The sequence below is a fragment of the Oncorhynchus tshawytscha genome, linkage group LG16, assembly GCF_018296145.1.
Source record: "Oncorhynchus tshawytscha isolate Ot180627B linkage group LG16, Otsh_v2.0, whole genome shotgun sequence".
NCBI lineage: Eukaryota > Metazoa > Chordata > Actinopteri > Salmoniformes > Salmonidae > Oncorhynchus > Oncorhynchus tshawytscha.
In genome coordinates this window covers 81,152,150-81,165,102 of record NC_056444.1, presented here as the reverse complement: position 1 = coordinate 81,165,102, position 12,953 = coordinate 81,152,150, and the positions used below count along the sequence as shown (strand labels likewise).

Genomic DNA, 12,953 nt, shown 5'->3' with positions numbered 1-12,953 from the left:
AATGGGGACCTGTTCGGCCCGCTTTTTACTGTAGTCCACAATCAGCTCCTTTGTCTTGCTCACATTGAGGGAAAGGTTGCTCTCCTGGCACCACACTGCCAGTTCTCTGACCCCCTCCCTATAGGCCGTATAATGTTTTTGTCGGTGACCAGGCCTACCACTGTTGTATCATCAGCAAACTTAATGATGGTGTTGGAAGTCGTATTTGGTCACACAGTCGTCGGTGAACAGGGAGTACAGGATTGTACAAAGTAAACACCCCTGAGGGTCCCCAGTGTTAAGGATCAGCGTGGCAGATGTGTTGTTGCCTACTCTTACCACCTGGGGGCAGCCCAGCGGCTTTGTTGACCTTTTTTAAAAGGTTTTGTTCACATCAGCTACCGTGAACGTTACCACACAGTCATCCAGAACAGCTGGTGCTCTCGTGCATGCTTCAGTGTTGCTTGCCTTGAAGCGAGCATGAAAGACATTTAGCTCATCTGGTAGGCTCGCCTCACTGGGCAGCTCGTGTCTGAGTTTCCCTTTGAAGTCCGACGAGCGTCGGAGCCGGTGTAGAAGGATTCAATCTTAATCCTACATTGATGCTTTGCTTATTTAATGGGTTGTCTGAGGGCATAGCGGGATTTCTTGTACGCATCCGGATTAGTCTCCCACACCTTGAAAGCGGAAGCTCTAGCCTTTAGCTCGATGCGGATGTTGCCTGTAATCCATGGAGAAAAGAATCAGGAGGATAGAATTATGGTCAGATTTGCCAAATGGAGGGTGGGGGAGAGCTTTGTATGCATCTCAATGTAAATGTGGTCTAGGATTTTCTTTCCTCTGGTTGCACATGTGACATGCTAGTAAAAAATGTGTTAAAACTGATTTGTTTGCCTGCATTAAAGTCCCCGGCAACTAGGAGCGCCACTTCTGGATGAGTGCGGTATTAGTGACAGCATTGGTTTGTGGTGGTCTATAGACAGCTCTGAAAAATATAGATGAAAACTCTTGGGTAGATAGTGTGATCTACAGTTCATCATGAGGTACTCTACCTCAGGCAAGCAATACCTCAAGACCTTAATATTGACAAATAGACACACAACACCACCCCTCGTCTTACCAGACGTAGCTGTTCTGTCCTGCCAAAACACAGAGAATCCAGGCAGCTGAATATTATCCTTATCGTCGCTCAACCACGACTCTGTGAAACAAAATATATTTTTTAATGTCCTGTTAGGATATTCTCGAGCGGAGATTCCAGTTTATTTTCCAGTGATTGCACGTTGGCCAATAGAACGGATGGTAGAAGCAGGTTACCCACTCCCTGACTAATTCTCACAAGACACCCCGATCTCCCTGTATTTCTGTCTTCTCTTCACGCAAATGATGGGGATTTGGGCCTGGTCTCGGAGGATCAGTATATCATTCACGTCGGACTCATTAAAGAAAAAATCTTTGTTAAGTTTGAGTTTAGTAACCGCTTTTCTGATATCCATACGCTCTTTTCGGTCATGAGAGACGGTAGCAGCAACATTATGTACAAAATAAGTTACAAACAATGCGAAAAAAAAACACACAAAATAGCTCAAATGGTTAAGAGCCAGTAAAACGGTGCTATTATCCCCTCCGGCACCATTATTGCAGATGATTCTGTGCTTCCAACTTTATGGAAACAGTTTGGGAAAGACCCTTTACTGTTTCGGCATGACAATTCCCTGTGCACAAAGCGAGGTCCATACAGAAATGGTTTGTAGAAAAACTTGACTGGCCTGCACAGAGCCCTGACCTCAACCCCATCGAACACCTTTGGGATGAATTGGAACGTCGACTGAGAGCCAGACCTAAATCACCCACCATCAGTGCCCGACCTCACTAATGCTCTTGTGGCTGAATGGAAGCAAGTCCCCGCAGCAATTTTCCAACATCTAGTGGAAAGCCTTCCCAGAAGAGTGGAGGCTGTTATAGCAGCAATGTTCCAACATCTAGTGGAAAGCCTTCCCAGAAGAGTGGAGGCTGTTATAGCAGCAAAAGGGGGGAACAACTCCATATTAATACCCATGATTTTGGAATAAGATGTCCAATGAGCAGGTGTCCACATACTGTTGGTCATGTAGTGTACATACAGAATAATACGAAATGCTCTGAGAACACGTTTTATAGCCAGGAAGGTCGAAGCTTCCGAGGGCGGACCTGTGGGCATGATTTCAGTTTGCTTCAAGTGAATAGGACTGGTCTTTGACTCCTCATAATATGTTATAACCAGTGACCGACTGAAAGGGAAATCTACCAAGGTTTGACTTTAGTTCAACTACCAGCAAGGCACTGCAAAATGTAGTTTAATTAGCTACTCGTTGAACTACATGTAGTTTTCTACTCCTCTAATACTAGCAAAATGTCAAACCAAGGTGCATTTTTGTCAACTTTTTGGCACACCTCTTTGGAATGCAAGGGAGGTGTGCTGGCATCTGTCTGTTGATATCCCTCTAGTGGTATGGGGGCTGTGCTTTGTCTGTGCCCTGTCTGGGGGTATCGTCAGATGGGGTCACAGTGTCTCCCGACCCCCCTATGTCTCAGCCTCAAGTATCTATGATGCAATAGTCTATGTGCGGGGGGGCAAGGGTCAGTCTGTTCTATCTGGTGTAATTCTCCTGTCTTATCTGGTGTCCTGTGAATTTAAGTATGCTCCCTCTAATTCTCTCTCTCCCACTCTCCCTCCCGTCCCGGAGGATCTGTGCCCTAGGACCATGCCTCAGGACTACCTGGCCTGATGACTCCTGGGTGTCCCCAGTCCACCTGGTCATGCTGCTGCTCCAATTTCAACTGTTCTGCCTGCGGCTATAGAACCCTGACCTGTTCACCGGACACGCTACCTTATCCTGGACCTGCTGTTTTTGACTCTCTCTCTCTACCGCACCTGCTGTCTCAACCTCTGTATGACCCTGCTGGTCATCTATAAACGTTTGAACGTCTTGAAGAACAATCTGGCTTTAATGGCAATGTAACCGGCACAGCTAGAAGAGGTCTGGCCTCCCCGCAGAGCCTGGTTCCTCTCTAGATTTCTTCCTAGGTTCCTTTCTAGGTTCCTTTCTAGGGAGTTTTTCCTAGCCACCGTGCTTTTACATCTGCATTGCTTGCTGTTTGGGGTTTTAGGCTGGGTTTCTGTACAACACTTTGTGACATCTGCTGATGTAAAAAGGGCTTTATAAATACATTATATTGATTGTACGTTCTTGAACAGACTTTGATGTACATTCTCTCCCATTTGATGGGTGTGGCTTAATGCAATGAGTGATGTATTTTAAAGGGAGTGGCCATGGTGACAGCGTTCCCCAACCCACAACTCAACCCCTCCCCATTTTTCAAACGGTTTGTTCAGTAATTGAACCCTTTCCGTTCAATTGAATGTTCCAGAACAAAAAATAAACGTACTGAATTCAGACCTTGTTTCAATCAATCAGTAAATCAATCGTCATGCCTTAATCATTCTGAAGTATAGAATAACCCATGCATGCATGAGTGGGCGAGCGAGAGCCAGACTAAGAGAGATAGACCAACCTTTATCTGAGAGAGAGAGAGAGAGAGAGAAAGACAGAGACATAGCAGCAGCAGTCTTCAGACTGTGCTAAAACATGATGTGTGACATCTGGTGAATGATGAGGATGTATTAGTCTCCTCCCACTCAGTCTCCCACAGAGTTCCCATCTGGAGTCCTGTGTTCCCTGTCACGTTGAAGAGAACGTCCAGTGTTGTGGCTGCGTTCAGCAGGACACCACGTTGTGGAACACTATCATGCCTGAGTGCCAGTCTGTTTCTGCTATCACCCGAACTCCTTGTCACTCATTGCAATGTTTGGCTTGACAATGAAAGCGATGGAGTTGGCATGAGCACAAAGATCTGTGAACAGGCTACACAAACAAACTTTGGTAGAATTCGGGAATCACAATCAGTTCTATTTGTGATGAATTGTAATCTGCAGGGTTCCACAACGTTTGCCGACTCGATGGGACGCAGAGGTTGATTAGTGCAGTGGCTTATCATAAGCAACAGTGTGTTCATTCATAATGCCCTGACTGACAACAGCTTACTCCAAACAGCTGAACATGATAGAGACAATCAGTAGATAACGGCAACATCTAAATGAGTAGATAAGATCTGCATCGAGTACTGTATTCACGATCATCGGTCACACCACAATCTATTGATTACGTTTTTAATTGATTGGTTCTAGTGGCCGATGATGAAGGTACATCAAAAAAACGCCAGCCTATTTCCTATAAAGTGCACTCCTTTCGAACACAGCTCTATGGGCCCTGGGCAAGAGTAGTCCACTATATAGGGAAAAGGGTGCCATTTTTTGACGTGACCTCCCTTATCTTTCTGAGGTCAATGTGAATGTGATAGCCCCAGCCACTGCTGTGGCTGTATTGATCCTGGGTTCAGGAATAGCTCAGGGCAGACAGATGGGCAGCATCATCATCCCATTGATCAACGAAATGCAGTCAGATCATTACTCCTCTGCATTTCAAATGGCAGCCTGTTATCTATATATTTCACTACTTTTGACCAGGGCACACATGGGGTGACCTATGGGATACAGCCATAGTGATTTCCTCTGTAAATCCAGTACTGCAGTGATAAAGGTGCAGTGTGGGGACACACTACATTTAGTGACTTCAATCTACTCTGGACTTCAGTTCAGATACTCTGCAGCATTATAGGCTATCACTTTGTTAGAGTACACTTGTGAGAGTCTAGAAAAGTAGTGGAGTAGAATTTAAAAGCTGGTTAGTCTTTTCTAGTCTTATTGGTTGAAAACGGTCAACAGCTTTTATCAGGATGTGATTTGCAGCTGTGTGATGGTCTTTTTTCTTGCTGAAGAAAGACCATCATAAAAACGTGACTAAAACTAGAGAGCAATAGTAATGGCGTCTTTTTGACGGCACCAACTGAGGCTAGCTCCGCCATGGTTCGTTGGTCAAAGCCTACGGGGAAATACATATTTTTTTTTTTTAGAAGTTTTGGATAAATGCCCGAAAATAATGTCTGTGGTAAATACAGGCTCAGGAGATCTTATACGTTTTGTTCTATGAGATAATCTTCATCAGTTAACGTCACTTTTTGTGCATTTTGAAGAATTGATGTAATCAAAGCAAGCACATAAAGGGTTCATAATTCATGAAGGTCATGTTAACTGACAGATATTATCTCATAGAACATATAACATCTCCTACACCTGTGTTTACCACAGACCTTATTTTCAGAGTTTATCCAAAAACCTAACAAAACCCCTATTAATTTCCCCGTAAGCTTTGACCAACAAGCCACGGCCAACTCATTTAAAAAAATTTAGGACTACAAGCTAGCGAGCTCTATGTCTTGTAACAGAACATTACTATCTCTACTGTGGAATATTCCACAGCAATGAGTCCAGACAGCTGTCATTCCCCTGTTCCTGTTTATCTGTCCTCTCCTAGTGACCAGAGAGCGTCCCCCCCCCCCACGGTCCCCCCCCTCCATGGTCCGCCTCCGGAGAACAGACTAGCCCCGAGGTTGTTTGTGTGTTTTACTCGCAGCAGGTTGGTGGAAGTTGTTCAACAGCTGTTTCTGTAGAAACGCAGCACAACGGCTTTCAATAAAGCTGCCTCGTTCTCTTTAGCCTGGTCCCAGATCTGTTTGTGCTGTCTTGCCAACCCGGAACAGACTTGCCAACTCAAGACAGCACAAACAGATCTCTCCACTCCACTCTTCCTGGAAGCCAAATGCTTGGGAATGGGAAGTCACAAGGCTTTGTCTGTGGCCTTGATGTTTGTGGGGCTCTCACCTCTGACAGATAAGACAGGCAGGTGTTAGTGCACCATGCAACTCAACGATAAACCTTAAAGGGGAAGTTCATCCAAAAACACTTCTGGGCTCTTTATAACACTTGCCTGGAAGTTTGTCAGTACCCCGAGACAGTTTCTAGGTACATTGCTCGAGTACGTAGATTTCTGTATGTTTATATAAACATGCCACATTTCCAAAATGACCTAAATATGCATTAAAAACCATGTGTATTTATCGTTACATAAACAACAATTGGTGACTCGGCATTGACTTGCCAAATAAATGTGTTTTATATGTAAAAAGTATTTTATTTTATCTTAAATAAGACCTACTTTATGCTATCGCGAAGGTTTTGTCTGTAATCCGTTGATTTTCTTCTTCTTCTTCTAAGTAGGCAGAATATCCGCCCAGAATTCGGGGGCATTGTATCCCCCGGGCGCAATAATGTCCCTGTCAGATACAAATATACTGCACATTTTCACTCTTTTCCTGACCACGATAGAACTATGTGTCGGGCACGGCTGCAGGCCATCCGACATCCTGATTTATGGTGTCGATACAAAGCCTGAAGGGATTCACCAGCGGCGGTTGTCCGTTTGCAGTGATCACTTTGATCACTTTGGGATTAGAGTGATCACTTTGATCACTTCGATCACTTTGGGATTAGAGTGATCACTTTGACCACTTTGGGATTAGAGTGATCACTTTGACCACTTTGGGATTAGAGTGATCACTTTGACCACTTTGGGATTAGAGTGATCACTTTGACCACTTTGGGATTAAAGTGATCACTTTGGGATTAAAGTGATCACTTTGATCACTTGGATCACTTTGACCACTTTGGGATTAGAGTGATCACTTTGATCACTTTGGGACCGGTTGAAACCGGCTTCCATTCCCACCATTTTTCCACCATAGACGGGAAAGCTCCAACCATTCGAGGTAGATTGCAAAAATAAATAGCTAAAACCTGTAGTCACTACAAAATCATTTGTAATGTTATTTGTTTACTCGTGTTGTATTTGGCTTACTACTGTACATGTAACATAATCCTACGGACTATTGTGTTTTTATTTTATTTTGTGATTCAATTTCCTTTTCCATTACTCATAATACTAATAAGCAGTCCAAACCCAGGTCCCGAATCATGGCGCACATTAACCTTCTTCCTGAATTTCAATATTACATTAAAAAAAATACATTGGTAAATATTAGCCTAATGAAATAAATTAGCAGGAAAAAATGTGCCGAGAAAGTCATTACAAAGATTCTTGGGGTCTTGGGAGGCCGGAGCAGTGTGTTTGGAAGGTATTTATGATGGACTTTGACGTCGAATGTGATTTCTTTGCGGAAGTGGGGGGGTAGAATCAGATTACTTAGCTACATGTACGCTACATGACCATAAGTATGTGGACACAGGCTCATCGAACATCTCATTCCAAAATCATGGGTATTAATATGGAGTTGTTCCCCCCTTTTGCTGCTATAACAGCCTCCACTCTTCTGGGAAGGATTTCCACTAGATGTTGGAACATTGCTGCAATAACAGCCTCCACTCTTCTGGGAAGGCTTTCCACCAGATGTTGGAACATTGCTGCGGGGACTTGCTTCCATTCAGCCACAAGAGCATTAGTGAAGTCGGGCACTGATGTTGGGCAATTAGGTCTGTCTTGCAGTCGGCTTTCCAATTCATACCAAAGGTGTTCGATGGGGTTGAGGTCAGGGCCAGTCAAGTTCTTCCACACTGATCTCTGTATGGAGCTCGTTTTGTGCACAGTGGCATTTTCAATCTGAAACAGGAATGGGCCTTCCCCAAACATTTGCCACAAAATTGGAAGCACAGAATCGTCTAGAATGTCATTGTATGCTGTAGCGTTAAGATTTCCCTTCACTGGAACTAAGGGGCCAGTGAATATATATATACAGTGAGGCAAAAAAGTATTTAGTCAGCCACCAATTGTGCAGGTTCTCCCACTTAAAAAGATGAGAGAGGCCTGTAATTTTCATCATAGGTACACTTCAACTATGACAGACAAAATTAGAAAAAAAAATCCAGAAAATCATATTGTAGGATTTTTTATGAATTTATTAGCACATTATGGTGGAAAATAAGTATTTGGTCACCTACAAACAAGCAAGATTTCTGGCTCTCACAGACCTATAACTTCTTCTTTAAGGGGCTCCTCTGTCCTCCACTCGTTACCTGTATTAATGGCACATGTTTGAACTTGTTATCAGTATAAAAGACACCTGTCCACAACCTCAAACAGTCACACTCCAAACTCCACTATGGCCAAGACCAAAGAGCTGTCAAAGGACACCAGAAACAAAATTGTAGACCTGCACCAGGCTGGGAAGACTGAATCTGCAATAGGTAAGCAGCTTGGTTTGAAGAAATCAACTGTGGGAGCAATTATTAGGAAATGGAAGACATACAAGACCACTGACAATCTCCCTCGATCTGGGGCTCCACGCAAGATCTCACCCCGTGGGGTCAAAATGATCACAAGAACGGTGAGCAATCCGGAATTCTTACTGGTTGGTAGGTGATCAAATACTTATGTCATGCAATAAAATGCAGATGAATTACTTAAAAATCATACAATGTGATTTTCTGGATTTTTGTTTTAGATTCCGTCTCTCACAGTTGAAGTGTACCTATGATATAAATTACAGACCTCTACATGCTTTGTAAGTAGGACACACTGCCGATTTTGCAGGTTATCAAATACTTGTTCTCTCCACTCTCCCCACACATATATAAATATATATATATGTCTCCAACGGGTCGAATTCTGGCTCCCACAGTGACGAGGAGAAGTGGATGGACTACGCTCCTCATGGAGTTAAAGGGTTTAAAACCACATGATTCCCTTAGTGAGGTCACCTGTTAAAGCAGGGGTTTAAAACCACATGATTCCCTTAGTGAGGTCACCTGTTAAAGCAGGGGTTTAAAACCACATGATTCCCTTAGTCAGGTCACCTGTTAAAGCAGGGGTTTAAAACCACATGATTCCCTTAGTGAGGTCACCTGTTAAAGCAGGGGTTTAAAACCACATGATTCCCTTAGTGAGGTCACCTGTTAAAGCAGGGGTTTAAAACCACGATTCCCTTAGTGAGGTCACTGTTAAAGCAGGGGTTAAAACCACATGATTCCCTTAGAGAGGTCACTAGCTACGGGGGGTGCGGAGCTGTTGGCCGGGGTTGGGGTAGCCAGAAGGAAAGCATGTCCAGCCGTACAGAGGTGCTCTTATTCTCCATGGAATTTACAGTGTCCCAAAACTTTTTGGAGTTAGAGCTACAGGATGCAAATTTCTGTTTGAAAAAGCTAGCCTTTGAGTTCCTAATTGACTGCGTGTATTGGTTCCTGACTTCCCTGAAAAGTTGCATATCGTGGGGACTATTCGACGCTAGTACAGTCCACCACAGGTTGTTTTAGTGCTGGTTATCTGTTCTTAGTTCTACATTTTTTGAAAGGGGCTTATTTAAGATGGTGAGGCATCCTCTACTGACACGATGAGGACAATATCCTTCCAGAATACCCAAGCCAGGTCGATTTGAAAGGCCTGCTCGCAGAAGTGTTTTAGAGAGCGTTAGAAAGTGATGAGGGGTGGTCGTTTGACCGCGGACCCATTACGCACGCAGGCAGTGAGGCAGTGATCGCTGAGATCCTAATTGAAAACAGCAGAGGTGTATTTGGAGGGCAAGTTGGTCAGGATAATGTCTATGAGGGTGCCCATGTTTACGGATTTAGGGTTGTACCTGGTGGGTTCCTTGATAATTTGTGAGAGAATCTAGCTTACATTGTAGGACTGCCGGCGTGTTAAGCATATCCCAGTTTAGGTCACCTACCAGAACGAACTCTGAAGATAGATAGGGGGCGATCAATTCATATGGTGTCCAGGGCACAGCTGGGAGCTGAGGGGGCCTATAACAGGTGGCAACAGTGAGAGGCTTATTTCTAGAGAGATTAATTTTTAAAATTAGAAGCTCGAACTGTTTGGGCATAGACCTGGAAAGTATGACAGAACTCTGACAGGCTATCTCTGCAGTAGATTGCAACTCCTCCCCCTTTGGCAGTTCTATCTTGACAAAAAATGTTGTAGTTGGGGATGGAAACCTCAGAATTTCTGGTGGCCTTCCTAAGCCAGGATTCAGACACAGCAAGGACATGAGGGTTGATGAGTGTGCTAAAGCAGTGAGTAAAACAAACTTAGGGAGGAGGCTTTTGATGTTAACATGCATGAAACCAAGGCTTTTACGATTACAGAAGTCAACAAATGAGAGTGCCTGGGGACACGCAGGGCCTGGGTTAACCTCAATATTAATCAGAGGAACAGAGGAGGAGTAGGATGAGGGTACGGCTAAAGGCTATCAAAACTGGTCGTCTAGTGTGTTGGGGACAGAGAATAAAAGGAGCAGATTTCTGGGTGTGGTAGGATAGATTCAGGGCATAATGTACAGAGAGGGGTATGGTAGGGTGTGGGTACAGTGGTGTGAAACCTAGGCATTGAGTGACGATAAGAGAGCTTGCATCTCTGAACACACTAGTTATGCTGGCTGAGGTCACCGCATGTGTGGGAGATGGGACAAGAGAGGTATCGGAGGCATGTTGAATGGGACTAGGGGCTCAGCAATGAACTAAAACAATGATAACTATCCTAAACAACAGTATACAAGAAATATTGACATTAGAGAGAGACATTAAGCGAGGCATAAAGCAATCACAGGTGTTGATTGGGAGAGCTAGCTAAGACAACAACAGGTCAGACAACAACAGCTAATCAGCTAAGACAGCAACAACAGTTAAAATGGCGATGAATGGGCAGAGAGCGTCAGTTAACTACACACAGGGCCTGGGTTCGAGGCTGGGGCCGACAGATAAACAAAATAAACTAAGTGGAGTACCGTGATTAATTAACTGTCCAGCAGGCATCAGCTATGTAGCCAGGTGATCATAGGGTCCAGTGAACAGCAATAGGTGAAACAGGGAAGCCGTTAGGTAGTCGTTACTACGCTAGCAAGCGGGAAACACAGCGTTTAAAAAAAGAGTTAGCAGGCCGAGGATAGTAGAAGCATCTGCCTCGATGTCTGGCAAAGGCCGGTTGAGGGCACAGCGGATGGAATTACGTCGCCAGACCAGTCGTGATGGAACGGCGGGGCTCCGTGTTGACAGAGGGTCCAGGCCAGTTGGAAAAAGAGATATTGTAGCTGGAGTAATTTCGTTTGCTAGCTGGGAGATGCGCCTGGCTCGCGGCTAACTGGTGCTAGCTTTGGGACAAGGGCGTTAGCCATTATAGCCACTTGGTAGCAGCTAGCTAGCAGCGATGACCCGATGCGAAGGTCCTGAGCTTACGGCAAGAATCCGGTGGTGTAGTAGATTCTAGTCGTGTTAGTGAAGAGTCCCGGAGGCATCAGCTGTGTAGTCGAGTGATCATAGGGTCCACTGAGTAGGCCTGGAGATGGGCCTGGCTCAAGGCTAGCTTTGGGGCTGGGTCACTCGGTGGCTGCTAGTTAGCTGCGATGATCTGGAGTTATGGTCCAGGACTTACGGCAGGAATCTGGTGTTGAAGTGGAGAAAAACAGTCCGATATGCTCAGGGTTGATAACGCGCTGAGCTGACTGGCAGGTTGGCAAGTATTATCCAGGATAAAAGTGACTGGTTTCTGTGATAAAGGTAAAGGCCGCTAGCAGTGGCTAACAATGACTAAATAGCTAGTAGCTAATTAGCTGGTTAGCTTCCGATGGAGGTTCTGGCGATAAGGTCTAAAAATAGCAGATCCGTATCACATTGGGTGAGGCGGATTGCTGGAAGGTATATTTAATTTAATAATGGAAAAAGACATTGAAAATGTATTGAAATATATACAAAAAATACAAAATTTACACGGGAGAACGACAAACAAGGTCTGCACTGCTACACCATCTTGGCATTATGTGAGGTCACTGTTAAAGCAGGGTTTTAAAAACACATGATTCCCTTAGTGAGGTCACTGTAAAGCAGGGGTTTAAAACACATGATTCCCTCGTGAGGTCCCCTGTTAAAGCAGGGGTTAAAACCACATGATTCCCTAGGGAGGTCCCTTGTTAAAGCAGGGGTTTAAAACACATGTTAGTCATTCCTCTTTCCCCCAGTCCTTCTCATTACTAAACAAGCTCTGTTGGCTCATCTCGCCTCTCCATTTGTACACATCTCCGCCTCAGCGATTCTGAGCGAACAATATCAACCAGCCACTTCAACATTGGACAAAAAAATGATAATCGGGATGCCCTCCTGTCGCCACGGCAGCCACTTTTACTCAGTAAGCCGTTGCCTAGCAATGCCAGTGGAGCAGCGACGATGGCCTGACATGAGGCCTTGTCTGGAGCATAGAAATAGAAATAATAGAATGAATGAACATGGACTGGAATGGGAATGTGCGTTCTAGTAATTCAATTTCTATGGTCTGGACTATGGTGGCCCTCCTCTCTGTCTGAGCTCAGCTAGCTGAAAGGGCCTCTTTCAATTGATGTGGGGAGGAGAGGGAGGGAGGGAGAAGGCTGGGGGACATTGGGGATATGTTGGGTTTGTTGTGGCAGGAGTGGGTGGCAGTCTCTCTCTGTCTCTCTCTGTCTCTGTTCACTTTCTGGGAATGACATGACAGCAGAATGTGAGACAGAACAAATGTGTGCTGAGAATACCCCAATGCTATCATCCCCCCTAATCACAGACCTACTTATGAAAATCTTTTAACTCCATGAGGAGCATAGACCATCCCTTAATGTTCTCCACCTCACTGTGTTAAACCCTTTAACCCTTTAACACGCTTGCGTGTTTTGTACTTCTAACCCCCTTTAAAAAGGTGCGTTTGAGCTACATACTTCTGGGTTGTACCATTATATACTTCTGCATCCATAGATACCAACCACTAGTCTGTGTGATTAACAGGGGCTGAGCTAGAGCTGTGTTTCTGAGACAAGGGCGGTTCCTGAAGGGGCCTGGTGACAGGTATTTTCACAAAAACTTCTGGCGATCATAGTAAATCCCAGGACATAGTGTCTATAATACTGTAAGGGGTTCTTCGACATAGATCATGGGAAATCCCAGGACATAATGTCTATAATACTGTAATTTGCTCACATAGTTGCTGTCACAAACTCCACACAGTTAT

At 44.6% G+C, this 12,953-nt stretch overlaps 1 protein-coding gene across 1 annotated transcript in view; it reads right to left on the bottom strand.

Annotated features, from left to right (window-relative positions):
• The window catches only part of slc16a4 (solute carrier family 16 member 4), an 85,468-nt gene that overhangs the window by 21,099 nt on the left and 51,416 nt on the right, over positions 1-12,953 (bottom strand). The window lies entirely within an intron of this gene.